This window comes from Plectropomus leopardus, chromosome 4, assembly GCF_026936395.1.
Source record: "Plectropomus leopardus strain MGB_pleo_1.0 chromosome 4, ASM2693639v1, whole genome shotgun sequence".
Taxonomy (NCBI): Eukaryota; Metazoa; Chordata; class Actinopteri; order Perciformes; family Serranidae; genus Plectropomus; species Plectropomus leopardus.
Window position 1 is genome coordinate 12949985 of NC_142179.1, and position 27918 is coordinate 12977902.

Below are 27918 nucleotides of genomic sequence, written 5' to 3' on the forward strand. Positions count from 1 at the left end.
GTTCCTTTCATTATGTAAGAGAAATTAGACCTCGATAGGATATCACTGGGGCGCGGTGGTCCCTCGGATGAAATGTAATTTGTGGGGAGAATTTGTTGTATCTGTCACAAATATTCCCAATTAGCCGCGTAATTATTTGAGGGTTTCTGCAATTACGGCTTAAACCGGTAAATTTGAAGCTGTAGCTGTCCCTAATTGCTCTAGATTTGATATTTTGCATATTTGCATAATGAGGAAATTGGGAGGAAATTGTGTTCATCCATTTGTGAAAAATTCTATGAATTTTATGAATCTGAAAGCCATCCCCTTGCGGTCGGTGACTTTGCCTCAGCTCCCAGAGGAAGCGGGGCGGGGGCGCGCGGGGCACGGTCACGTCTCCATGTGCGCTCGAGACGCACTCAGGGTGAACACAAGAGCTGTACAGTACTCTCTGCAGGAAATGATGCACAGATCTATGCATTGTAAATAATATAGTTTAAAATAAAATTACTTTTGATTGATATTTAGTTCAACCCATGAAAGTGGGGGGGAAAGTATATTAAAAAAAAGACTGCAGTGGATGGATAAGAATATACATTCGGAATTTGCTTTGTGTCTGATCATTGATTTATTTAACATTAGCATAAGCGCTATGGTTATCTTTTTCATTTTCCATCAGTTAACAAACAATATGGCAGTAGGGTTTTATTAAGAAGTCTTTGATTTTGTCATTAGGTTTATATTAGATAATTCATCCAGATTGGTCTGTGAGACTTAATTATGCATTATCACAGTGTGCTGATTGATATTGAGAAAGCTAAGTGTTCTATGTAATTGGTAATAAAGAAGGTAATTTTAGAAATTTGTCCAATCAGTAATGATTATGAGGCTGTGAGTAGGTAATGATGTTAACCCTAGTTGCCTTTTACACAGTCCACCTCCAGCATATCAAATACTAAATATAATAAGCTACAAAAAGAGGAAATACCCGGTTCACACACATTAACATTATTAGAAGTATTAGTTTCAAAAGTTAATGAGAATTTAAAAAATGAGTTCAAGAGGCCAAACCTCAGGCCCAGTATCACACTTCACCTCTCAGGTGTTTCTCAGATATTACATGAAGGCTCCACAGTCTGGTGATAGTGGTGGTGGAGTGTGTGTCCTCCTCATGTAAGGGCTTTAGCCCGCTGAGAGCCGTATATCAGAAAGCAGTAAAAGAGAGACGCTAAGAGCACTGATGAATGTCTGGGAGATAGATGTGTTAAGTGACCTTGGTACATTACACTCTCCTTCAAAGCCGCAGCAATGAAGATTAGTATAGTCTTTCCTTGCCACGCCAAGTGTGCTTGTGTGTTATGTGTGTGTGTCCGTTTGTAGTCTACTGGCTGTATCTTATCCACTTTTCCAAGAATGTCTAGGTTGTTTTGTTTTAAATAGGAATAGCACTTGAATAAAAATGAGTCTACACACATTGTGTGATTTTCAACTTATTGTTTTCTTTTCTCCCTTGTGTGTGCATGTATTGAATGGAAATATGTATATAAATGTGTTTCAATTTCATACTAATAACTGACATATATTGTCATTGAAAAGGAGTGCTTAACTGTTGTCCCATGAGGTAACATTTTGCATTTTAATATAACTAAAGAAGCTTTTTATTATTGATTCAATTGTGGATTATTTACACAATCAATTTTATGGTTTATGAAATGTAAAAAAAAGATTAATAAAACTGCTCATCACAATTTCTGTCCAACTAACAGTCCAAAAGCCAAATGTATTCAATATACAATGCAAGGGTGCAGGTTTTGTTTCAACAATTGAAGGGTTTCCTGGATTCTGGTGATTTTTTATTCATATAAAAGTCTTAAAGTTTGTCAAAATTTACATCCTCTGCCAATTTCATGTTTTTATTGTGGGGGAATAAATGTACATGTTCTATAGAAGTGGACATTGCCCCTGCATCCCCACCACAGAATCTACATACATATGCTACAATCATATAAAACTGGAAAAAAAAACCCTGTAAATCTCACATATAAGTAGCTAGAGAAATGGAATTGGAAAATTTGGGTTAAAAAAATGAGCAAAACTATCATGAGTACCAAAATAGTTTGATTAATTTTTCTAATCAGCTAACTGTTGCAATTCTATTTTAATGTTATTTCTTCTTAATTCTCCCAGAGCAAGGCTGTAGTTTCTGAAAAGGTGACATAGAGGTTGTTACAAAACAGTTAAACATTTGGCTCACACTGAGAAAATTTTGGATTGAGTCTGTCAGAGGAGACCCTGAATTACTGCAAGCGTGGTTTTATTAAAAGGGACGAAAGCAAGCCAAAAACAAACACAATCACATTGATTTATGAGAGGGACATCACACAAAATATCCTTCTTTAATATTCACAGGCAGCTCATAAAACAGGCTGCATAATAATTTTACCATTTCATGGGATATTAGACCATAATGACCACAGTCCACCCCTCTACACCCCACAGCCCTACAGGCTACACACACATACAGATATACACCTCAACCCCTGGGCAGACCAGCTTCGGGGCTAATTTATAGTTGAAAATGAAAGGCGAGCTTAAAGTAATGGCTCCTTACAGCCATGAGATATTATTTGCACCATCACTTCATGGATTCAGAAAGAGGAAGATTTGGAAACAAGGAGGAATGTGGGCTAAAGGAGGCAGCAGGTGAAAAGAGAGAGACAGAGAGAGAGAGAGAGAGAGGGAGATGGAGGCTAAACATCAACACAGGGATTGGAGGGCTCACAGCACACATTCTGCTTGTTTTTTTTTTTTCCCGGGAAAAAACAACAACAGCCATGAATGTGTTCCCAATGAATCTACAACTACAAGCCTGAACAAATAGAATCACACACACACACAAACACAGCGGCAACAACAGCAGCAGCAGCTGAAACTGGCGTATTCTACTCTTTGAGTTAATGGGAATAAAATACCTCAGTGGATGAGTGCAGATGTGTTTGATACAAATAGTCATTTTCCTATTTGCTGCCTCATTGGGCATGATGAATGATGGAAGTCATGGAGGCGGTGTGATAAATGGCAGCACCTTGGCTCTACTGCATGGCCTATTGATTCTCCTTCTTTATTACCCCTCCAACCCAGCTGGCTGCTCTGCCCCCCCTTACACACACACGAGCACGCACACACATGCAGTGCTCGCGGAGTACAAATACACACGTGCAGCCATGTGCTTGGTGAATTCACACACACACGCGCACACACACGCACACGCACACACACGCACACACACGCACACACACGCACACACACGCACACACACACACACACACACACACACAAAGCATGCAACACATGCACATTTGGAGATACACAGAGCAAGGGATGACAGCAAGTAAAAAGAGGCAAAGAAAAAGTAAAAGGAGGTTGGAAGAAGGGTGAAGAGAGCGTAGCAAAAGTGTGTTTTCATATTTAACAAAGCCATGAGATGGTTGGCTCAGATGGAAATCTACATCCAGAAGGATGAAACACCAAAAAAAAAAAATCCAAGAGGGAATGAAAACATACAGATGACTCAATTAAAGTGTTTTGTGAAGGTTGATTTAATCTTCCCGAAAATGTTTGGTTCATTTATAAAGCTCAATCTGTCAAAGACTGAATAGTTTGATGAGGGATTGGCCCGTGTGTGCAACGCCATCAGTCACACAGACAAAGCGGGCAGGATAAATCAGTGATATGACCATCTACTGAGCTCTTCATCATGAGGTAATGAGGGTAATATCCTCCTCTGCACAGTAGCATCCAAGCAGGTTTCAAATAGACAAACAGACGAGCGTGCGCTACCTCTGCTATACACATTCACACATGCATAACCACACTGTCAACGAGTGATGTTTGAGGAGCAGTGACAGGCGTTTTCTGGGTGACAACAAGTGCAGAGGTGAGCCAAAAGGAGTACTTCCTGTAGGACAGCAGGAAGTGACACAGGTCAGAAGGAATGAGGTTAGCCGAGGAGAGATAAGGCCTGTCAAAGACGAGTCAACAAAATGTCTCTATCATCCACTGTCATAAAAAAAAGAAAACACCACTCTGTTTCCAGGCTGCATCTCTCCAAAGGAGCACAAAGAAACAGAGTGATCAAACTGCACTGACCTCTCAGACTTCAATTTACCTGCTGCATCTCCTTGACCTTGAACCGCACAGATAATAATTCAGGGTCTTGGGCAGGTGATAAATGGTTTGTGTGCATGTGTGCACGTGCATGTGTCTGTGTGTGTCCATGTCTAACTCACAAAAGCCAGAACAAATGCAGAGGCAGTGAGCTAGACAAACAGAGCCAAAGCACACACACATGATTAAAAAACACACCTGCTACTTGAATCAGTGTTGTGTAATGTGCTAGATTGTAACAGAAATTGCTGTTTTGCAATTAAGATCAACTTTGTTCCATTAGGCTGCAGAATAATTGAATCTTTTTTTGGTCTTTTGCATCATGTTGTTTTCGACTTTTCCATTATTGGGATCTGTGTGTCACTGTTGTTAATATGGTCGTTTAATACACTACAAGTTATTTGGAACCACTTCCTTATAAAATGTATCCTAGACAGAATAAATAAAAACTAATGGTTTTACTAATGGTTAAATAATAATTTACTAATGCTTAACAGATCAGTAAGAAGCTATTAATAAGAAGTTTTGCTTGTCAGGTTGTGGCTGATGTTTTGTTTTTCTTTTAGGTGATATTTAGTTACAGATGTTGGTAAAACAACAACAAACACCCACAGGTCTCTTGCTCTGAAATAGCAATAGCTATAGCACTAAAATAATTTTAATGTTTTCATATATCAGGACACTTTACTTTCTAAGCAAATGTAGCAATACTGCAATATAAATGTACTTTTAAAAAAATCATGTGACATAAATGTCGTTTAAGTAAATACAAGTATTAAAATTAAAACATTTTTAAAGCATTTCTATTACTGATGTGTTAATGTGTGCACAGCATTTTACTGTTGTTGATGTTGGTTATTAATGTGGGGATAATTTTAACTATTTTATGTGCCCTCTCTAAAGAGGGTCTTATCAAAAATAACCTTTTTGGAAACATGTAAGCCCCCATACCCCAACAGCCAACATTTCGCATTGTATAAGCTAAGGTGGGAGTATATAAATCAATAGAGCATAGAATCACAATGTTTTGTGTGGCAATATTGTATCAATATATGGACGCCAAATATAAGTTTTTAATTATACGAAATTAAATGTCTGGTAGCCTACTAGAATAATCATTTTTTTTTAGTCTATCAAATACTTGTTGCTACACTATAATGTATTTATAAGCAGATTTTAGAATTATTGTATTTTAGGCACCCAGAAGTAGAAGCTGGTGAAAAAAACAGATAATTAATGACAAGTAAAAAAAAACAAAAACACTTGTAATAATATAAAATGAGTCTTCACAGAAAAAGTTACAAATGATGATAAATAGAGTATATTAATAAACACTTAAATGTCCTTAATTCTGCTTATAACTTGGTTGCAGTGGGTTATAAAACATTTCTTAAACTGATTTTAAATGCTAAATAAGGAGGTTAAAGTAATCTCCTTTGGATGTATGTATGATGCACATGACAGCATAGGTCAATACAGCTTCATAAGGTCACTCCAGCAACTTTTTTTTAATAGTGCTGACTGCATTTTTGCTTACGTGTGTGTGTGTGTGTGTGTGTGTGTGTGTGTGTGTGTGTGTGTGTGTGTGTGTGTGTGTAGGCGTCATGAGCATGTGCGTGTACATGTGCGGGCTTGATGGCTTCCACCTCACGCTCCCTGCTTTAAAAGTCCATTTGGACTCCTGCCTACAATCACCTTCTCGTCGTCGCTGTGGTAACGGAGCCAGGCCTAATTAGTATGCATTATCAATTAACAAACTTAATAGCCGGCAGATTGATTAGATCCTCAGTTATAGGGGCAGAACTCAGGCGAAACATGGAATGAAAAATAATCATACGCACAGGCTCGCATGCTCTCTCTCTCTCACTCGCTCTCTTTCACTCACACACAGCTACACACACACAGCAGCAGCTCACCAACCTTCTCCTCCTCCTCACTTGTGTAATTACTGTATGCATATGGCGGTGAGTGGATTGGGAATGAGGCAGTGTGAGGTTTTAAATAAACCTTCAGCTTATAATGAGTCAGGCCGCCATGGCTAGTTTAGCTCTGATTGTGCTCCACTCTAATGAATGACAAACCTTCTCCACTGCGCGCACACACACACACACACACACACACACACACATAGAGAGAGAGAGAGAGAAACTGTTTAACTGTATCAATACAACAAAGACATGTGCAGTGTGTGGAGAAATGTATAGGGTGCATCTTTCACTCCCACACATTCACCATGCACGCTGTGTGTATACACTCACACACAGATGTAGACACACAAACTCATACCCACACACACCGAGAATGTAATCAGGCGTTGGGTTTACCCTCCTATCAGTCTAATGGAGGTTAATGAATGATTAGGTCTAATAATTTTAGAGTGGAGCTCTAGCTTAGCCGCACGATGCATCAAACGCCTAACGGAGTGAGAGCAACAAGAAACAAACTACCCATCAGTGTTGTGATGGTGACATGAGAGTAAAAGGAGAAAATATCTAATAATGCAAACAAAATATTATATTGAAATTTAGAGAAGCACAACATCGAAAACTTTTGCTTTTATGTACTGATCACCAGTTGTGCTGTCCGTGGTGCTGAAACCATTAGTCTGAAAAGTTGGAAGATACAAAAGAAAATATTCTGCTGGTTACATAAATAAATTTATAAATAAATATAAATATTTTACATTTTCAAACCATGTTTCTGCCTACACTCTTTCGTCCCTGTTCAAAAAACTAATATATCAATTTGAAACAACAGGCACAGTTGGGGAATCGAGAAGTCGTGGACAAAGCCTTTAGGTGTCAAAAAAAAAAAAAAGTCACAAATTTTTATCTTGGATTTCTTTTTCTGGGTAGAATAAAATAATTGTGGTACTTTTACTTGAAATTAGGGCTGGGCAGTATTTAAATATTGTAATGATACTGTGATATGTGACTATTTATTATCATCTTTCCTATGTTTTAAAGGCTGAATAACAGTTAAGTGATGTCATTTTATTAACTTACCAGACTGTTTTGGCTGTTCTGTTAACTGTGTTAAGTCATTATATCCACATTACTGATTATCTATCAGAAATGTCATTGTGTTAACATTTTATAAAAACACAAATCATCATCAATATCACTGAAACATTGATCAAAAAAATATTGTGACAAGTGATCTTCTTGATATCACACTGGCCTGTTTGATAATTCATTATTCATTCTCCAAATGACATTCTGACATGTTTGATCTAAAACTTTCAAATTTAAAGCAAAACTCAGAGAAATAAATATGACTAATTAAAAAATGAGCCAAACAAAATTACAATACAAGATAAACAAAATTAATAAATCTAAAATAAAAATGTGCTCCTCCTTAATGATCCAGTGGATCTGATCAATCAAACTCCTGACTTCATACTGACATTCAGAATATGACATATTTTTGACAGGCTATTGAAAATGATATATCTGACCAGTGGTGTGGTGGTAATTGATTAGGTGTGTGTACTACTAGGTAGATGGGTGTATAATCTCCTATATATTTGCCAAATTATTTGAAATTATGTGCAGTTTCTCAAGTTGAAAAAGACTGATCCATCTACCAAGAGTTTTTAACTGAATTCCACTCAGTGACCAAACAGCCTTTCCCTTTTCTTCTTTTATTCTTTCCTCAGGTTAAGCAGTTCAATTTGTCAGTTTGGTTAGACGACAGTTTTATTAGTTTCATCTCTTCAATAGTCTTTCAGTCATTAGCTGATACCTTGGTAGTAGCAGGTAGTTGGTAGCAGCTTAAAAAAAAAATTCATTAGAACTAACAATTATTTTTTGCCTGATTGGTGGGTATACTGTAAACTGACAAAAAAGAGGTGAGTATGTCCAGTATACCTGTGTATACTCTCCACTACATCACTAGATCTGACATAAAACATACTAAGACAAACTTTGCAATAAATGCCATGGTATAGCAGGGGCATTCTTTTTAAATAACCAGAAACTCAATCTGTTTTGTAATACTGGTGGTTTGCTGACATGTGTCATCTTCGCACTTAGAAGAATGGAGATACTGAGGCAACAGTCAACCAGTCAGCACTGGGATATGGTTTTCCTTCCTGAGCTGTGGCTACTAAATGCAGGACTATAGGCCCCATATAGAACCAGTGACCTACCACATCAGTGAAAGGCCAATTCATGGACATTAAAATGCAAACGTGCGCATATTTCACAGCGTTAAATTTTATGAAGCATTTAAAGCACCATCCCTCCAGTAGTAAATCCAAATGGTCTTATTTCCTATTCATAATATTCATACTTGCCTCCTCTAAGCAGCGGCATTAAAAATGTTTGCATCTCCACCAACTTAGAGGTTGAAATTAAACTGAGTTTGGCAGTGCAGACACACACATATTTACACATAATCACACGCGCACACGCGCACACGCATATGCACACGCACACACACACATGCACAGTGTGACTTTAGTGCAGATGTGCGCCTGGTCTCCTCTGCTGCATTGTGGCCCAGTTTGCAGCCATCTCCCTCTGATGTATAACTCGTTGTCCAAGCCTTAATGTTGATTTATTATCCATCCATAAATTAGAAAAATATGTTTGAGAATTCCGTGGCGCAGCCAGGCTCTGCGGACCGTCTGGGGATTGGCTGACGTGTCAGAGGCGCATATTGGCTCGCCAGGCAGCCTTTTGTTTCCCTGCACCAGCAGGCATTTAATGAGTGCTGATGGCTTAAGGTAAATGTGTTAGGACAGACAGCAACAACAGCCACAAAAACAGCCTGCTACATGGGAGAGACGTAGAGCCGCTAAACAGCAGAAACCTGCTCCTTTTGTTTACAGATGTCTGCGCATACTAAACAACAGCATGATTTTAATTCTATTTTTTTTTGTAAAGAGTCAAATAAAGTTTCACAAGCAGTCGATGACTATAAACTTCATGAGCGGTGTCTTTACACTACCTTAAAGACTGCTTTGCTAATTTTACAAAGCTTCTGCCTTCCATTTAGCAATTCAATAAAATGCCTCTCCAGAGCCAACTCATCATATTAGCTCCAGTTTCTGCAGTATGCAAGCCTATTTTTCTCTTATCCTGCTATTATCGAATAAGGTTGATTATTACTGGTGATGATTCTCCAGCTGGTCCTGGCTGACTTGTATACCGACATACATACTAATTTCTAATAAAGCCTCAGACATCTCTGGGGGTAACATGTTGCAGCACAAAGCAGACTGTGCCACGGTCCTACCAGAAATGTTTTTGTGCAGTTTGCATTAATCATAGAAGTAATCACAGGTCAAGGTTTAATTTTGTGACATAAAAAGCTGCCGTGATTTACGCCGGAGCATCATCCTCCATTTATCCAGAACAGCCTCCAGCTCTAGGAGACACACTGTACGCTGCATAATCAACACACTGAGACAGAAACATCATTGTCATCTTGTCTTGAGCTGACACTGTCACTTCATTGTCATGGCTGTTAGGTCTGCTGTGCTGATGTCCTGCTCTACTGTTTATGTTACAGATGTTGCAGTAATCAGAGCAGCAGTGTGTGAAGGACTCAGCCTGCAACCCCGACCAACATCACGCCTGCAAAGGTCATTGTGGAAATGCTGGGTGATGGTGATGGCTGGGATAGAATGAGACATGGTTCCACTGAAATAACCCATTTTTCTCACATCGATACTGCCGCCATCAGTGACTCTCTTAACTCTTTAGATGCTCATATGTCTCCCTGACAACCTTAAACACATTTAAAAAATGAAATAAAAGGAGTAATTTTTTAAAGCTTTACAAACTGCTACAATGTCAAGTTTTTTCTCTTGGTGGCTCATTGCAATATCAGCAATTAAGATAATTCAGTCGGACAATAACAAGGACAGTAAGGCGCTCAATGTTTGTTCATAATCCATTACCATATTTTAATCATCTTGCTAGAATTTTGAACCAATTACAGAGCTTGTCACAACATTAGCTGGCCAGTTTACTCTCAAAATGGCTTTATCCATTAGCTGGGATTCTGAGTGCCTTTTCTCATCTAGAAAACAATGAATTGCGCTTGTGGAAACCCATATCAGTCAAGACACAATTGCTGTTTTGATGCCAGGCTGGGTTGAGGAAACAACTGATTTAGGTTTTTGGGGGGCTAAAAAAAAAAGATGCCCGTGAGGCACACTCTGAGCATTTATCCTGGGCCTTAATGGGGTGCTGAGTTGCTAGTGGCGGCCATTGTTTAATGATCTCCTTGGGCGCTGGGAGTAAACTACTGCAGTAATCAGAAGGGTAAACTCAGCTATATTTCAATTTGGAGAGCCGCTCTTCCGTTCAGAGAGGCCGCTCTGAGACGATAAATAATAGGACTATTTAGCCTATCCCACAGGCTGCCTCTCTGACACCTACCCAAACACACACACACACACACACACACACACACACACACACACACACACACACACACACACACACAAGTCAGCCTATAACAATTCATGTCCCTTCCATAAATCAGCCCCACTAAAAGCTGGTGATTAGCGACATCATTTAGCCCCTAAAACCCAAACAGCGACAATTGTTTCCTTCCCTGTTTTAGGGAGAAGATGGAGAGATGCACAGATGGTAAATTGGTTGGAGGGGAATGAACTGTAGCTGGATGACTGGACTTGGGGATGTAGAATAAATACAATGCAGGTTTCAGTTGTGGAGTTGAGATTATTTGGGCTATTTGTTGTGGCCAGTGATGCTTTCGACCTTGTGGATTATGAAATGGTCACAGGGGAGATGATAGTGTCCTTTATGAAGTATTTTGTTGTTTATAAAAAGGTCAACAAAATGTTTACGAGTGTGGATGTAACTAAGCACATTGAAAAAATATCAGTGGAATCTATCACTTGCTAATTTCATTATTTTGTAGTGTTTATTGAATGAATTCCATTTAAATAAATCCATGTATATTTTACATCTAATGATGGTTTTAAATCAGAATACAAAGCCAAATTACTCTTCTTTATTTCTACTACAAAACTACAGATAAATAAACTGGACAAATGTATAAAAAATTATGCAAATGTACTATGAGAACATCTTTAGTGGGTCATTTCAATACTTTTAACTTTTCCACATATTTCATTATTTTTATCCTCTGTTGAGTGATACAAAAATTGACAACATTTTGCTCACTCTTTACAACATCTAACAGACCCAGTGACAAACATGCGGTTGATATATGAATCATCTTTTAGTCACACACTTTTGTTTTCCCTCCCAATTCTGGTCCTAGAATAATTCCTGGTGCCTGTTGTGCCTTTAAATTTATATCAGTATATATGGACAAGTGCATTGTAATATTCCTCTACTTATTTTCTTTTCAAGAGCTCAGTAAGCCCCATGATGATTATTTTTTTATCGTCTATACATCAGTGGAAGCAATTTTCTAATTATGGTCGAGCACCATTGCAGCGTCAGACACTCCTGGAGTTTTCTTGTGCTGCAGAATGTCATGTTGAGAAGTGGAAGACTTAAAGCTCATAGTAGAGCCACACGTTGAATACAAATAAAAACAGTTGATGATGCCATACTGTGCTTTATGAAAACAATATATCATGTTTGGGGTAAAGACTATGAAATAAGAGAGCGTTTTTATGTTTTTACACTCTGGCCTGCTATGCAGAATAAATGAGTATTAACATCTCTACTTTACCATTTCTCTTTATTTTTGTTTGTTGAAAAGTTTTTAAAATATATTGCAGAAACAAATGCAATAAGTCAAGACTTTTTGGTCTTTACTGTTTGCATTGTATTTGTTTTTTGGTTAACAAAGAAAAATAGAGTTGATTACAAAAGCACAGATAAACAATGAAAACTGCAGTGTAGTATCACTGAAAATCCTCCTAGACTTGCGACTAGGGATGTTCCTAATGACTTATTTCCCCATCATTTAAGAACACTTTTAGACAACAGGTGAAATTGAGCACAATTTAATCCATAAAACTAAGCAGTGTCTGGAAAAAATACTGCATATAATACAGGAGCCAACATCAAATTTTTCATTTACCAAATCAGATTCTAAATGCTGCTGAAATGTGTTGCGCTTTGCACAATACATTAAGACCAGAACACATTGTCTCACATAACAACAACTCACCAAATAAAAGTTAACAAGTAACAAATATTTCAGACAACATTCCTTAGGAATATAAAACCTTAGGGAACAAGCCAATTATTCCAGTGGCATTCTGACTAGGTTGATGCAATTGCTTAAAAAAAAAAAAAAGTTTAAGTGACTAGTATTTCTCCTGTTGACTTGCAAGAGTTGCAACATTGGTCGACTAATGACTAACATCTTTACTTGTGACGAGAAATTCTTTAAAACTGATCCTTTCACATGCAGCTTATATTAAGCAGTACTTAAAAAAAACAATATCTAATTGATCCGTATTCATTTCTTCAAAAGAAGCACAAGAAGCAGTTTATTGGACTAAAGACAAATTAAAAAAAATATTTTCCAGCCAGTAATATCCTCATTCTGTGTTTAGCGAGAAACCAGTGATTTACACGCATCAATAAAATCAAACCGATTAAGCAACCTAACCTCACAATTTTCTCATCTACCATCCTGCAATACTGTTGTACTGGTCTCAGTGGAGAAGGATCAGACGTGTGTCTGATGATGGCTTCCTAAAGAGCTTCAATTAATGGCCTGTCACTTATCATTAGAACTGCTGAAAGGCGGGACACCAGGGAGCATGATGCAAACAAAGGCACGTTTTAGAACGTCAATTCTAAAAGCACCCATCGACTCTCTATTGTAGCGGCCGGCCTCTGAGGCCCTCATCCCTGCTGGCCCCAAACCCTGCTGTCCCTCCTGGGGGATTAGAAGGATCTGGAGAAATTAGCCGTTTGGATGACAAGCAGAGGCCAAAGGACGAGCGGGTGTTAATGTCCCCTTTTACGGGAACAAAAGCAGTGGGGATTTTAAATAACATGTCTCCATTGCCGCCTGCGTCCACTCCAGTCGCAGTGTGAGTGTGGTAGGCGGCTCAGCAGCATAATTGAATGAAGTCATGTGCTAGCAGAAGGAATCAGTGTGTCTGATGGCCTTCATCGCCCTGCATCTGTGGCTCAGAAATCAAGCTTGTTTTGACAATTTTAATTTACATGACTGATGCCAATTTAAAAGCAACACTACTCCAATATCGTGACAGTGTATATAATCTCCTCAAAAATTTCTTAAAAACTGTAAATTAGATTTTTTTAAATGTTTCTATTAGGGGCTAAAAGTGCCAACAATGTCACCATTCAGCTTGAAGTCATACATTCCTAATGCAGCCAAACTACCTTTAGTCCGGCACTAGCAAGGATGTTTACTCTTCATTACAGTTTCAGACAGAGGCAGGGAGATCCTCAAAGAGAACATCCACAACAACATCCTCTTGACTGGGGCTCTGCAGTGCTGCTTTTGTCCATTACGCTTGGCCTCCTCATTGACAGCCAATAAATCATTCATTTAGAGGCAAAGCAGGGAGAGAATCAAACAGCCATTTCAGAGCCTGAGGCCTTTCACTGTAGTGGCTGCTGCAGGCCACAGATCTAATGTAGAGTGGCTAGGCTGCAGGCGGGTGGAAGGGCTCTTAAGAGACAGGAGCGCATTGTTTGGAGAGACGGGAAACGCTGCTCTCATTAGACCTGGAGCTGAAAACCAACCTGAAAGGCCTGCTTCAATTTACCTGCCCTGTGCTTGGAATAAATCACCTCTGTGTGTTTGTGTGTGTGTGTGTGTGACATACACAACACATGTACAGCTGCAAACACATATGCACACTCATAAGCAGACACTTACAAAGAGCTTTATACATGCCTTTCAGAGCGCACCTCTTCAGGTTCAGAGTTGTTTTAGCGCAGCGCTTGTTAAAGGTAAAACCTTTTACCTCTCTGCCTCCGATGGCCCTTTTGTTAAGCTGCTTTCTCATTCAAATCAGAATCACAATTAAGCCTGTTCTGACTTGTGTTTTTTTTTTTTCTTCTCTGTTCTGTAGATTTGAGTACTTCTTTGCACAAAGTGACCCGCTGTAGTGATGGGTAGCTGGTGCATAAGCAAGATGACAGTCAGGGGCATTTGACTGCTGCAACAAGAGCTGCCTCTGGGCAGATAAGAAGAAGCTTACAAAGATATATGTAGGGTTGCCCCCTGAAAGTCTGAGATTCATATCAACAGTTGGAAATCCCTCAGCAGACTAAGACTGCTTTAAGTGGAGAAGTTACTTGAGATTTTTTTTCCAAGTCAGTTTGCAGCCTGTTTCTGAAAACTTTGGTCCCCTGATTTTGCTGCGGAGTGAGCGCTCTTCACTTTCATGCTGCACTTTGGTACAGGCAGCTGCAATTATTAAGGCTCAGAAAACAACAGTATCTCCTGTCTTCTGCTTGTAAGTGGTGAGTTTAAAGCTCACAGCAGCATCATATCATACAGTCTCTGGCTTTTTTGATGGTGTCAGCAAAAAAAAAATTGCGATCCATCATTCATGCAGTCAAGTTGTCTACTATATAATGTGAATGTCACAATAGTGACTACTATCAATAAAAAAGTTGCTAAGAGGCTAAGTAGGCTCTTAACTGTGACACATTCAAAGATCATGCTGAAGTTTAGATGTGTTTTATGGTGGTTTACTAACAGAAGACTAAGACATGCCGGCAAATGAACCAGTAAAGAATGTATAATAATGTAAACCCCCGTCCCTCGGTGCCTATTACAACTGGAAGTGTGAGAAATGCACATTATTTCCCCTACTGTCACTGTCAAACTGAAAGTCCTGCTGCACCCTGTTCAAAAAAGACTGAATAGACTAATATTCATTGAACAGTCAAATCTGATTCGACTGGCATTTATTCTGAGTTAGTTATATATTAGTTATATATCAGTCATATATATAGCTGTTATCATTTCCATGGACTCCTGGAAGATTCAGGATAATTTCAAACTCAGATTTAGCCTTTGGCCTGTTGCCATGCTGAATTTTCACTAGAGCCAAAAACTTGCTCAGCGCAGCCAAAGTAAAGAGAATCTAATACTTTACACCAGGTAGTCAGGCACAGCAGGTAACACTCTGTGACAAATTCCAACACACACTGAGACAAAACAAAAGATAAGAAAAAGAATACATTTCACAGTCAGTGATATAAAGACCAGAAAAGGGAACTGACAGAGCAAGAGAGTGGCCTGGTAGAAGAAGGACGGATAGAAGGTAAGGACAAAAAAGAGCAGACAGGAGACGAGCTGGAAAAAGTAGGAGAGCAGGAAGCCCCTGCAGAAATGTGGCTGCGAAGATGTCAGAATATTTAAATACTGATGAGGCCCTCTGTCGCTCCTCGTCTCTGCTAATGACACACTCGTCAAAGCCAGACAAAAGAACCTGCAGCCTGTCACAACACACACACCAGGGTACATCTGTGTTTGTGTGTGTGTGTGTGTGTGTGTGTGTGTGTGTGTGTGTGTGTGTGTGTGTGTGTCAGGGGGATTGCCGTTCTGTCAGGATGTAAGGTACCACTGAGAGGTGATAAATCTCCTCTTCCTTGTCAGAGAGTGCTGGCACTGCATCCTCAGACACTTGCGAAACAAACTCCCCACTTGGGTCACTTTCTTTCTGTACTCTCCTCATCTCTCCTTCCCTCACTCCTCATCCATTTGTTCTCTTGGCCTGCTGTGTCTCCACCAGCATTCAAAATTAAGGTGTCACACTAGAGCAGATGGATTACACACGCATGCACGGAGTCACACACACACAACTCATAAATGAGGTGAAATGGAATCAGGCTCTTATTGAATGCCTGCTTGAAAAACTGGGTTTTGCCCGTAAGCACTGCACTCCGTTTCAACCCATATCGATCTCTGCTTGTTGTTTGTTTTGAAGTGAATAGTATGTTTGGACTAATGGCAAAGTCTTTGTCTCTCTGACTGCTGACAGGAAACAGCAGGTGATAGAGCAACATCATGAAAGGGACGGCCTTCTATAAAACAAGCAATGAGCACCGTGAAAACGGGTGCCTCACAAAACCCATAAGCCTGTTTGATACATGAACACAGAGTCATGTCAGACAATAATGTGTCTATGCAACAGACACTCAGACAAAGGGAAATATATTTGTTTGGGTTTTACTGTGTGACTACATTTCCAATTGTTATTGCAGCTGGAAACTAAACTTTTCTTCTAAATTGGCTTTAAAAAGACATCGTAAAACTGTCTTTCCATCTTTCATCGCCTCTCCTCGTCTTCTTCCGTCTCCTCTTTGTGACTTTAGCTCTAAAGCAGAGGAGAGTGTCAGCGAGGGTTCGGTTTGATTCAGTGCTATCTAACCTTGCTTTATGAAAGCATTAAATTGATGGTTCCAGACCAGCCCAGAGAAAATGCACATAAAACTGAGACTAACTGAGAGATAATAGTCCTCGTAAACTGGTCTAAGAGCTCTATAACTCACAACGTCCTCAACTTGTTCTGTCTTACACAGCACAAGCTGTCACATCCAAAATACTGATGCGCCCAAAGGCACAAACTGAAATGCAAATGCAAATAAAAGGGAAACCACACTTCAACAAATGAGAAAGATACAAGACTGGACTCTGCTATCTCTTCCAAATCTATTGATTAGTATTCAGACACACAAACCAACACTAGACAACAACTAAATCTAAGCTGGTAAGTGTTTGTAAAAAAATTTTAAAAATTAAAAAAGGCATTTACTTTGCATGATTGTCAAATTGAGAAACACAAAATGCTTATTTACTATATAGCAGTCAAACCTTTAAGGGAATGGTTTTATATTTTGGGAAATACCGTTGATGGTTTTCTGTGGGAGAGTTAGATGAAAAGATCAACAGCAATCTCATATCTGTCTATTAGATATGGAGCTGGACCAGCAGCTTAGTTAGCTTCGAACAAAGACTGGAAACAGCTACTCAAAGTAAACACCTCTGACGCTCAATAATGCACAGGTTAACATTTGCTTAATTCATCAGAAGAAACCAGAAGAAAGTGTTGTACAATTCTGCAAATCATGTAGGTTACATTTATACCCTTCATACATATCATATCAATATTTTTAAAGTGACTATACAGGCCGACATTATAATCAGGAGGTAAAGGGGTTAGTGGATGACGTGACACCTGAGAGTGATACCTGCCTGGTTGCAAACCACTGTTTGAGACAAACTAACCACAAAACCAGTTGCTTTTTAGCAAGTCATCGCTGTTTCCAGCGGGGTTAATGCAATGATAAGTGGTTGGGTTTTTTTCAAAGATATCACTGCTTTTCTAGATTGGACTGTGCCACCAAACTGGGTTTTCTAAGGCAAAACATGATCTTTTCCTAATTACAGCCCATTGTTTTTTTGCCCTTAAACCTAACCACATGTTAACCACAGCATCACTGAAATGTAAAGAAACATAAAGTTTCAACTTCCGCTACATAATAACGCATAAATGAAATGTATCTGTCGTTTGAAAAAGCATATAACGCTAACAATTACTTTGGTAATTGGTTTGAAAAACAACACAATTTGTAATTTCACTTGTGCTTGTGTGCTAGACTATTTCTTGGCATGCAGCAATAACTTTCTGGAGTCTGAAAATTACGAACCAACAAATGTGTGTGGTCCATAATACAAAGTGCAGCAGGGTTTTTTTGGTAATGTGTCTGAGTACCTGTTTGTCTTACATATGGGCATTTTCCTCTAAATTAACTGCTGTGTTGTAAAGTATTTCTACATTTTATCAATAATATATATTCTGCATGTACATATATGTCACTAAAATGTGGATACATGATGTATACTTGCATACATGCAATATTATTTTTCTCTTTTTTTGTTGATTAACATGACAGTTTGAAATGTGTGTGTAGCAGTAATAGTGGTAGCAGCTGCTGTCGGCTGGATGACTGATGAGCCATGTAAGGGCAGCCTTAAGTGTGTGTGTGTGTGTGTGTGTGTGTGTGTGTATTTAGAGAGAAGATAAAGACATTTTACCCTCAGCACCCAACACTTTCGAGGTCTGCTCAGCCCCCATGAACCAACTCTGCTTCTGTACTCTGGGCCTCTTATGTCTTAAACATAACCATCTCCTCCATCCTCTTCCTCATTCTGCCTTTGCAGGACAACACAAATCACGCAGTGCAAGAGGAAGCTAAATTTTATAGGTCAATAAAATTTTTTTCCAAAGACCCCAACAACAAATAATGGACAGGGCAATGAGTGCTACTGCATATGCAGACGACAAGTATGGTTCACAGTGAGTCCATGTGATCTGTGAGTCTATTGTACATTTTTGCAGGTTGCGCTGTGTGGTAATGGATGGCCGGCGGGTGCCCGCTGACGTGTTATTCTTTTATAAAACATTGCCTCTGCGTACCGGAGCGCAGGGGAGAGCGTGTCACACTTGTGATGAATGACCAGAGGGTAACATCTTCACTCCTGACCCCTAACACGGGCGTGCATGCTCACACATAGACACAGACGTACATAAAATCAAGCATGCACTCATGCACATTCAAGTTAGTAAACAGTTTTTTTTTCACCATGAAAGCACACATAAACATCTGATGCAGTGAATCCACTAAGCAGAGGGTGTTCCACATGCAGGGTAGTGACCTCTCTGTTTGCCTTCCTTTTCAGTGCACTGTGAATACAGAGAGGCTCCATCTTTGTATTCTTTTCAAAGCTCCTGCTTGAATTGGTTTCATCGCTTTATTATTTTTTATTTGATCACAGATCCGCCATTAAAAAAGACTTTTCCTTACTCCCCCTCATTTATCACACGGCCTGACTAACAGGCCTGCAGCCATCAAAGGTATCCTCAGCCATGTCTCCAAACAAAGCATGAAAGAACAACATCAAACGTAGCTCCTATTAACACTGGCAGAGCCAGAGCTGCTGGACAATGGAGGAGCTGGAGAGGTGAGTAACAAGCAGTGACCTTCTGCTTTTACATACACACACACACTCTTGAGCACGATCTAACAAGCAGCAAAGAATACTTATACATCAGAGGACTGAACCTGAAGAAGTGCAGCAGCAGAAAGAGAAAAGAAAAAGAAAGACAGAGAAAGAGATAGGAAGAGAAGGAGACATGATAGGGAGGAAAGCGAGACAGAGGGGATGAGGAGGGAGACAATGAGACAAGGAGACAGAGACAGAGTGGGTGAAGGTGGCGGAGGAGGCGGCGGAGGTTGGGGGGGGGGGGGGGGGAAGGGGAACAAGCAGCCAGTCTATTATCAGGGGTCTATAGAGAAGCATTTAGGGACAAATAGGACACCACCCCCCTGTCACCCCAAACCATTCAGCCCCTGTCAGCCTCAGCCATTCAGCCAAACCCCAGGGGGAAGTGGCAGAGGGGGGACAGAGGGAGGAAGCAGGATCAGGGTGGTGGGGGCTGAAGATGGAGTACCCCGGTACCACCCCTCCATGATGCTTCAGATGCTGTATCTTAGCAACGGCACTCTGGGTGTGACCCATAGTCATATGGCTCCATTCAGTTTCACAACTCTTGGACACACACACACACACACACACACACACACACACACACACACACACACACACACTCTGACACACACTGACCCACACTGACACACACTGACACACACACAGGGGCCCCGCAGTGCTCATGAGGAGCCAAAACAGGCTCTCATGTACGACAATTAGCACAGATCATGCCCCCCACCCGTCTCGCCCCAACCTGGCCATACCAGCAACCCCACAGGGAGCAAACTTAATTACCATCAACAGACAGAGGGGAGTTTATCTTTACACACTTAAGATGATCCACTTTGCACACACACACACACACACACACACACAGAGGCCGAGTCATCCTATACAAAAACTCTTCATTTCAGCACGTTGTCAATCACATGCTAATTAAAACAGCATATTGATGGCATTCTGTTCTACCCTGATTTTCATATGGAATTAGTATTTAATGAATTGTGTGCAGATTAATTACAACATAATGATATTTAATTGTTACCAACTAATTGTTGTGGCGCTCTTTGTTTTGCAGTTGCTGGGAACTTTGTTTGGTTTGAGTTCAGAGAGGAACAGTTGGCTGAAGAACACTTCATTGAGCAACTTGAATTGTTTCAGTAAAAACAGCCTTTTAATCACAATTGTGTTTTCTTTTTTCATGAAAATTAGCGAGTAACGTTTCATGCAAGATAAGTTATATTAAAGATTGAGGATCAAAAGACATGCTTTGGGTGAAATGTTTTTATAAAATATACTTTGATTCTTTGGATCGATAGCATCTGTGCTTTATCTCCGCTGTCACCTTAATAGCAAGAGACAGACACACGCTCACAGACGCGCGCACACACACACACACACACACACACACACACACACACACACACACACACACACACACACACACAAAAAAAATGGTCTTAGTTTGGTAATCCCCCTTTCAGAGGGATAAATGTCTTTATCAGGCTTGTTCAGGATAATAGATTTATACTCCATCTATTATTTAGCCAGGGATTATCACTGTTGCCTGAAGGTAGTGATGTACAATGTTTACCATGACCTTGGGCCACACACACATGCTTACACACACACACACACACACACACACACACACACACACACACACACACACACACACACACACACACACACACACAAACACACAAACACGCACACACATCCAGCACACTCAATTTGCCATGGAATTGGTGAGTGATAATAAACAGGCGTGCAATAATTGTTCCAAAGTCACTTTGTTCTTTTTCCAACTCTAAGGACCCTTGCAAGCCAATTCTGGGGCCTATTGAATAAGATTGTCTACTGAGTCTTTATGACTACTCATTAAAACACATTTTTATCATTTGTTATAATATAGCACACTCCTCTTCAAATGACATCATTAAACATAATTCAATCTTTACCTCTTCTTCATGTGTGCTGGTTTTCCTGATTTATCCCCACTTTTATTTCATTTTCTTGCCCGCTCCACTGCTGCACTGCTGCACTGCCCCTCTGTGGATGGTTACGGAGCTGCACGAATAACTGCACATACACACAAAAAAAAAGAAAAGAAAAGGCAAAGATCACTGAAAACCAAACTGTCCACTCAAACCAAATTGATCTACAATATTACTGGAATACAAACAGACAGCATCAAGTTTGCACAAATGTTGCTGAGCACAAACACCTGGGGCGCATGCACGCAGTAACACACACTCACAAACACATTGCTCTCTGTCTGTATATATACACACACGCATAGGGCAATTTAGTAAATGTCATCAGGTCTGCAGAAAGAGAGGGAAATAGGCCTGCCTCCTATCTTTGTATTGGGAACACAGGTGAGATTGATGAGTAGCGTCTGTTTATGATATCGGTTATTCAAGATGAAAGATGAGGGTTTGTCGAGGGGTTCCTCCCATTCACTGTCATTGATTTACACACGCAAACACACACACACACAGGAGAACATACCCACAGTGAGTGCCCTTGCATTGTCAATAGTCAAGGTTATTTCATATGCAGCAGAATATTTGACTAACATGAAACAGAGAAAATAAAAAAAATACTTTTGTTATGATGGCAGAACAAAGACTTCTTAAGGGACGTAGTCTCACCGGACAAGCGAGTAAGTACTGAGTGAACATCCATCAGCGGAGAAAGAACATAAAACTGTGGTTTAAAAGCAATAAAATACGGCAGGGAAATTTGTGAAGAGCAGTCAGGGTGGAAAACGAAGCACTCAAGCTAGAGGCAATTCTGTTCTGGTGAATTAAAACCTAAACCCCTTTCGCATTAACATCCACAGAGAGACAAGTGCTGCGGTAAGTGAATGTGTTGCCTGTGTTTGTGTCAAAAGCCTGTTTTTCTTCCTCCGCCAATTAGAGGGACTATGGCACAAAGGCAGCTAATTTTGTCAAGCTCCTGTAAATGGAATGATGGATGCTGACGTTTGGGAGGACAGGGGGGAGCGCTGTGAGTGAATGTACGCCTCGTGGTTACCCGGCAAGGCCTCCTTCATTAAAGCTCCTTCTAAGGACAGACAGAGTGAGAGAAAGATGCACAAACATTCCCTATTCAGGATGAATTAAAAACCCACAACACACTACTTTTCACAAGAGAGCATTCATTATGGAGGCCTAATGTAATGGCATAAAGCACAGGAGCAACAGCCTATCAAGTGCAGCAATTTGGCTTTTTTCACTTGTGCTGTTTCGTTGCTATAGGGTAATTTGTAGCACTCAGCAGGGCAGGGTAAAGTGAATCAAGATTAATTTACATGCAGGCGAACACTTAGGCAGAGGCAGAGCGGTAAGCAAACGCACCGTCTCTGCGGCTGAACGGGGAAGAGGGCAGCAAGGCAGAAGAGAGAGAGAGAGAGGGGGGAAAGTGTCAGATAATTAAGGAGCATCAAATGTGATTGCTGAAGGCAGTTAAAAGGCCACAACATGCCGACTGTGGTCGCTCTCAGAATGCAGCCTTCGCGTTTTGTAGTCGAGCTGCATTGATGGAAGCATGGATTCTAATGGGAACAACAGCTGTAAACCCAAGCAGCCACTCCGGATTCAGTCTTCATTAATTGTGCTTTAGTCTCTTCTCCTCTAAGCATATTATTCCAATACATTAGTTTGTTTTCATTTAGGAAAAAGAGTGCCGGCTCAGTACTGCACCAAGCAGGACAGTGCACTGCTATATTGGAAGCTCTGCATGAACCAAAAAGCAAAGAGGTTATTCAATTGAAACACTTGATTTAAATAACACATTGCCGTACATCACAGTGACACAAAGACAAAGAGTCCCTGAAGATGCGAGCTTGAAGTGACAAGGCTAACTTGGACAAACCGCCGCAAACATTCACATACAAATGCGACTACAAGCAGAGGGGAATGAAAATACTAAATGAGCTGTTTGAGGTGGACACACATCTCGGAGAAGCGATGGAAGCCGAATCCTTGCCCCGCTGAACAGACTTAACATATCAGAGAAAGAGATCACTGGGATGGGATAAAAAGAGAATAGCTGGTGGAGTTTCTCCCCTCTATCGCTCAGTGGTAATGGACCCTGGACCAAGCTTGTGGCAGGGGAATCTGATCAAGCATGCTATCCTGGAGACCCGTGCACACACTCCACATGCATGCACGCACACACAGAATCATTCTGTCAAATCTGAATAAACACAAACACACATCGGTTGGATTGTGGGGTGCAGCTTGGGGATTCGGGGCGAGCGTCTGGCATATTTGGCCATCTCAGATCTCCTGTCAGGGCCTGAATGCAGGATGACAGCAAGAGAGAGCCCGCAGCGTCTGGAGACCTGTCTCCATCTATGCATCTCTCACATAAACAAATTCTCCCATCGCTGTATTCAGACTAGCCTCTCTGCTCTATTACACACAACACACAGCTGCCACAAGCACTCAGACACCCAATCAACAACCACAGAGAGAGAGAAAGAGAGAGGGAAGGGAAAAGGAAGAGAGAAGGGTAAGAAAGAGAAAAAAGGCAAAGGGGGGAGAAGGGCAGCAGAGGGAGATGGAGGAGATGGAGGAGAGGAGAAAGCGAGACAGGAGCAGCGTCAGGGGAGATGCTGAGATGAGAATGTTGAGAGGAGGGCCAGCGCTCCGAAACTGTGCTCAGCGTTCTGTCTGGCCGAGCAGGAACCTCCTAAAAGCAGGACGACGACCAGCGTGGATGAAAGAGAAATGGGCTCTAGTGGGATGAGGAATAGACAGAGGCAGAAGTGGGGGGCTAAGGGTTGCAAACACATTGAACGCATGAAATATTAGGACCACCTGCTCTTTCCATGAAATAGGCTGAGCAGGAGAATGCAACGGTTGAGGCCAAATGTTGAGAGACTGATCCCAGTGTTTCGTGTACTCTGCGGGATCGAGCACAGCGGCTCAGTCGTCAGCTCTGTCAGCTCTTAGCAGTGAAGGTGTTGGGTTTGTTCACAGATCCCAGAATTTTTTGTGTTTTATGTACATGTTTGTTTTTTTAGTTCCTTCTGGGAGCTTTGGTTTCTTAAAAAAAACAAACAGTTACAATCCACATCAGCTGGAACAGACAATTCTCTGTCCTGCTGTGGAGAAAAATCCTGGACCAGCTCCAGTGACAGTGTTTGCGTATTGTACAGATTATAAAGAACTAGGAGGAAACTTGGTCACAATGGCATGACCCACATGATTTTACAGGAATATTTTACTGCTGATATAGGAGTTTATTATAGCTTTTCTCTGCTGGAAGTACATTTCATTAATATAAAGCTGTAACTAATGATTATTTTCGTTTTCGATTAGGCTCAAAGTAGTTAACTGATTTTCTATGAAATGTCAAAAAATAGCAAAAATGTCCCTCATCATATCACAGAGCTCATCTTTTAACGGCTTTTGTCAAAACAAAATTTCAATTTTGAGAAGTCGGAAATATTTGATATTTTAGCATGATGAAAGACATGGATCATTAATTAAAATATTAAAATTAGATTTGAGTCAAGACAGTCAACAAGTTTTCTCAGAGAGCTTTAAAATATTCACATATACCCTCATAAAAGGTAAGAACCACAGAAAAGAAACAGAAGGACCACCTCTGTCAGGACAGACAAACATGCAAGAGATGACAGAGTGGACACAAGTAGTTGCAGCAGAATCACTGTGAAACAGAATGAGAATATTGAGTAAGTAAAGACTGTTGTGAGTTCATTGTCTGTTAATTGACTATCAGCACTGCATAAAAAAAAAATCAATTAAATCTTACATCTTAAACAACAATACAACTGGTCAGTGTTTTCAGGTCTCTCTGTCTTCATTTCTGCACTGTCAATGCAACAGTGGAATGAATGTGAAGTGTATAGTGATTAATCAAAAAAGCTTCTTAACCAAAATCTTCACAAGAGGACATGTTCCTCACTATAGGGCCAAGCTGCCAAAATGCCGATGATTCTTGTATCAGGTGCTCTCTCTTACCAGCATAATAAACATATTAAAAAGAGGACATGTTGCAGCAGACATATGATCCGAAATTGGGGAGAATTTCAAAACACTAGTAACCGAGAACACAGGTTTCCCTGACGTTCACATGTAGCTACATGCAGCAGAGTGTGAAAAGTAAACATCTGCAGTAGCGTGCCTGGAGCAGACAACTCTATAAAGAATTTGTTTCCAACTTTTTTTTTCTATTTTCAAGACAAGCTGACGTCAGTTTGTTACAGAGTGTTCAGAGCAGTCTGAGGTTTTAGCACAAAGGGATTATTTTTCCGTCATGATCTGAAACTTTGGCCATTTTCAATATGAACATCTGACATTCTAACTAGGGGTCGACAGATATTGTTTTTCAGGGCCGATACAGATTATTAATGGTTATTGAGATCAATATTTGAAACCGATATGCATTTACAATAAAAATGAAAATCTTCTGTCAATATTTAGAATTTGGACTATAACAAACTCCAACACAAAACTTGTTTAAATGCCTTTAGCAAATGCTTAATCAAAACCGAAACTTTCAACATCATATACAGCAAGTTCCCTGCAACTTTTTTTTTTTTAAAAAGTCAAGCTGAAATTTAAATTAAAAATAAATTAATAAAAACAGCTCCCTGAGATTTTACAAACCTCAGTTGTTGATTAATTTTATCAGCAATGATTAAAATAAAATGCAGATACAGATAATCTGCAAAATGCCAAATATCTGTCCTGATAATCGGCTAGGTTGATGATCTGTCAAAGTCTAATTATAGCATTATATATACAGTATACGACAGAAAATAAGAGAAAGAATCAATAGGCGCCCTTTAAAACCATGACTAGAAACTAGTAGAGGTTAAATAAAGCTACAGCTAACAACAGCTAATAAATATCAGGCATTCATGTCGTCACCTAAATGTTTTTAATGTCAGCGGATCTCCTGGTGTCCAGATATTGACTTAATTGTCCAAAATCCATCTCCATGGCAGATTTTCTTTTCTAATGGTGTTTGTCAATGTGTGTTCAACCTTTGGTCAGAGTTCTTAGAGACGCTGTAAGACTGAAGAGGACTAGAAGAAGTGTGTGGGAATTTGTAATGATTGTAAGCCCTCCTGAATCCAGATATACGTCGGGCAGAGAAGCACTTGAGAAATAAGCTAAAAAGCAAAAGTTAAAATGGGCAGCACAGTGAATGTGATAGGTGGACTAGAACACACCCAGAGACTGTGCTGTTGAGCCAGATTGATCTGCCACATTACAAAACATCCCTCCTCCTTCCTCTGAGTCCCTACTTTCTCTGCTCCCACCTCTTCTGATCAGAGTATCGATCCCCGGACCAGTCGATCGGTTGCTACTCTGTGATCTGGGCCGGGCCAATTACTTCAGTGAGTAATAGTGATTAGTTTGTGTCTAGATCAATCCACACTGATACAGGCAGAGAGGCTGTGGACGGGGCCAGGGGAACCACTGACTATTCACATCAGCAGCATATTTGTGAAACAACAACAGTGTCGTAGCAGGATGCAATGCATACTATATTGAATGTAATTGTTTCATCATTCAATCAAACCTCCATAGAGTAGATACTGTATCTGTGGACTTGTAGTTCAACTGAAGACCTACAGAGGCTCTCTGGACATGATTATGAAACAACGGGCCCCTGGACATAGATATGCAAAGGGCCCCACCTCTCCTTCATAAGAGCAAGACACACAGAATTTGTGGTTTTGCATCTCTTCATAGTGTTAATGAATCTTTTTGTAGTTTTGTGTCTCTCGATGTCTCCGTGTGGCTGTTTCATGTCTTTTTGGAACCATTTTGGTCTCATTGGGTCATTTTGTCTCTCTAAATCTAATTGAGATTGTTTTGTTTTTTGTAATTATTTTGCATTTTATTCAGGTATTTTTGTGTCTTACTGAGGTCATTTTGTGTTTCACTGAGGTAATGTTGTCTCTTTGTGGTCATTTTAAAACTTCTTGAGATTGTTTTGTGTATCTTTAATGTCATTTTGTGTCTTATTGGGGTAATTGTGTACTTTTGTCATAGTTTTAAATCATTTTGGTCTCTTAAGAATTCTCAAGTTTTTTTGTTTGTCATCAAGGTTATTTTGTGTCTCACAGAGGTAAGTTTGTGTCTCACTGAGGTAATTATGAGTGTCACTGGGGATATTTTGTGTCTCATTGAGGTTATTTTGTGTCTCACTAAGGAAATGTGTCTCACTAAGGTAGTTTTGTATCTCTTTGTTGTCATTTTAAATTTTCTTGAGGTTGTTTTGTCTTTTGTAGTCATTAGGATCTATTTCAGGTCATTTTAACTTAATTAATTGGTCACTTTGTGTTGATCTGTAGTCTTTTTGTGTCTCGTTGTGGTAGTTTGCCCGTTTTTGTAGATATTTCCTCTCTCTTAGCTTTTTATTTGCAAGTCTTTGTGGTCTTTTTGCATCTCTGTGTTAATTTTGAATTCAGGGGTCAGAAATCCACCCATGTTTCCAATTTAAATATTGACCCTTTTCCCCACAAAGAAATATAAAACGTATAAACAGACTGAAAAAACGCTGCATTCCTTCCTTATAGCCCATACTAAACACACATGCATACATAAGCACACACACACAAATCCACCACATATAGTTAGTGCTTAAATCTCAGCCTGTGGCATTGGTTTGACATTGTACAGGTCATTAAAGGAAAACTAGTACTAATGTCGAAGGCAAATCTATTTATGTTGATAGTATTCATGGGCAATCTTTTCATAACATTGATCAACACAGTTTGTCTAATAGGAAAATAATAAACAATTACTCCTGCAGACGAGA

The 27918-nt window shown here is 40.0% G+C and overlaps 1 protein-coding gene across 4 annotated transcripts in view; it reads right to left on the reverse strand.

Annotated features, from left to right (window-relative positions):
- Positions 1 to 27918, reverse strand: part of LOC121944011 (homeobox protein orthopedia B-like) — a 70666-nt gene that overhangs the window by 18359 nt on the left and 24389 nt on the right. Inside the window, exons 3-4 of one of the 4 annotated variants that reach the window (XR_015776410.1) lie at positions 21063 to 21183; positions 3457 to 3937 (exon numbers count right to left, since the gene is read on the reverse strand). The gene's annotated coding sequence lies outside the window, so the exon portion shown is untranslated. Of the gene's footprint in view, positions 1 to 3456; positions 3938 to 20273; positions 20472 to 21062; positions 21184 to 27918 lie in introns of those variants that run through there. The other 3 variants (XR_015776411.1, XR_015776409.1, XM_042487659.2) reach the window with 3 other exon arrangements.